The following is a 2,440-nucleotide window of genomic DNA, read 5'->3' as shown; positions in this document are numbered from 1 at the left end:
GGAATCGTAATAAACCACTCCATGAGGACACCGCTGCCCAGCCTTGGCGCTTCCTCCGCCGAGCCTCTGTCCTGCCCGGTCCCTTCCCTGCCCGCCCCACTGTGCCATCTTGTTCATCCCCCTGTCTCTGTGAGTGGGGCTGTGCTTGCCCTGTTCGTGGGGCGGGTGGGGAGCACGGCCGGGAGATGTAGCCGCCGCTTTGTGTCAGCTGCACGAGCGAGTGTCCTGTGTCTGCCCGTGGGTAAACCTGCCCCCCCTCATCGTTCTCCTGCCGTCCAGGCCTGGCCCTTGGGTCAGCTCAGGCTCCAGGGCCCAGTCCACAGGATGCTGGCTGGGGGTTCTAGCTGCCTCTCTTGCTGTGCTGTTCAAGCCTTCAGTTCAAGGAGGGCTGGAACCAGGGTGCGGGGCGGAGGCCTAGGCCTGGCCGGGTGAGGATGGGCCCTAAGCAAGCCCCCGTTCAAGAGTGAGAAAGAACAGTGAGAGGCCTGGGGGCTGAGTGGGGCCTCATAGGAGACAAACACCTCATGTCCCAGAGGAGTTGCTAATTCTGGAGGGTGATGGGTAAGGGGAGACTGAGTTTCTGGTGGATCTTACGTGCCACCTAAGATGTAACAGCTTGCTGCCATCCGCACACCTATTCCTTACTGGACTTGCCAGGGTCTGAGGATACAAAAGGGTGGAGCAGGGGAGGTTGAGGCCCTACACCCAGGCACCTTCCCCCACCCCACCTTGGGGGACACAGATGGGGAATGAGGACTAGCCGTGGGATTTTTCCCCCATCCTGAGGCTCTCTCAGCACATTCTCAGAACCTCTGGTGGGGTAACTTGCTTATTAGACAGGCAGGTAGGGGTCCATGTCCAGCCAGGGCACTGCCCTTCCACTCCCAGCCAGTTGGGCCTGAACTCCAGAGTCCAGACTTGGAAGGGTGCCTGTGTCTGCTCTTCCTCACCCCAGTGCCCATCCAGCTGCCATTCTATCCCTCCCAGCCCCGTGCAGGCACTCCCTGAACTCCTCCAGTCCACCCTCTGCACACGGCAGGCTAATTCTAAAACCAGACCGTTCCGTCCCTATGTGAATACTGACTATATAAGCTAACACTGGGGTTTAGCAGTGAGCAAGACAGACCCTTGTGGCGTTCCCAGTTGAGAAGACAGACATTAATCAAATAACCACACAATTATAAACTGATAAGTGCTATGAAAGAAACAACATGGGAATCTGATCTCTACTGTAGATGAGGGAGGGCTTCCTGGAAGAAGCAGCATTTAACCTGACATCAGAAGGATGAATAAGAGGTAATGCGGTAACAGCATTCTTGAAAGAAGTAATGAGACTAGAGGGAGGGCAGCTTGCTCCAAGGTCTCAGAGGAGACCAGTGAGGATGTTCACAAAGCGTGGGCTAAGAGGCAAGGCTAGGGCAAGGATATGGCTTTTATGAAACCAGAACCATGGGGGAGCCAGTGACAAGTTTTAAGCAGAAGGGTGATGGGGTTAGGTGTGTATTTTTAAAAATGATCTCCCTGTACTGGTGGAGACAGTTTGAAGGGAGCACAGTGGGTGTGGAATGGCCAGAAAGGACTTGTCCAGGTGGGAGACAATGGTGGGAAGTAGATGGAATCCAGAGAGATTTAGAGGTAAAATTGACTGAACTTGGTAATGGATTTGGTACGAAGAAGAGAGAGGAACCATAGTGATATTCTGACTTAGCAGGAAGGTTGGGGAGGCTGGTGGCAGGGGTTGCCTGCTGAGCAAGGGGACATCATGAGAGCTGTTCAGGACATGTCAGGTTTTAAGTCTGCCTTTGAAACTGCTAAGAGATGTTAAGTTGCCGGGACCCAGGGGCTAGAGAGCAATTTGAGAGCTATCCGTGTCTGGATTGAACTGAAGCCATGGGCCAGGACAAGTCATGTTGGGAGGACATGGAGGAGAGAAAAGGACCCAGGACCAAGCATGGAGGAACTCTCGGCATTCAAAGGTCAAGAAGAGGAGGTCGGTCAGGCAAGGTTGACGGAGCAGCCGAGAATAGGAGGAAACCAAGAGTGGGTGTCACAGAGGCCAAGGAAAGAGTTTCTCGAGGGAGGACTCACCATCATCCAGTGCTTCAAGGCATGGGAGGTGGAGACAGAGTCTCCTGCTGGGTTTAGCAACAGGGGGTCAGGAGGATTTCAGTGAGACCTGAGTTGTTGGGGAAGAATTCAGAATACCATGGTGAGAGGGCGATGTGAGCAATGTGGGAGGGTCGACAATCTTTTAAGAAATTTAGCTATAAAGCCCAGGAGACAGGGTGTAAGTTAGAGGAGGGTGTGGAGAGCTTTCATAAGAAGGCAGACGCTTCAGCCAACGTGACTGCTGAGGGGAAGAAGGTATGCCTTCGGGTCCTGAGTACTGAGGTGGGGGTAGGAGGGGCAGAGGGGAGGGGTGAGAGCAGTAGATGGTGGA

The sequence above is a fragment of the Loxodonta africana genome, chromosome 13 (assembly GCF_030014295.1).
Source record: "Loxodonta africana isolate mLoxAfr1 chromosome 13, mLoxAfr1.hap2, whole genome shotgun sequence".
Classification (NCBI taxonomy): Eukaryota; Metazoa; Chordata; class Mammalia; order Proboscidea; family Elephantidae; genus Loxodonta; species Loxodonta africana.
Note: the sequence above shows the minus strand (reverse complement) of the source record.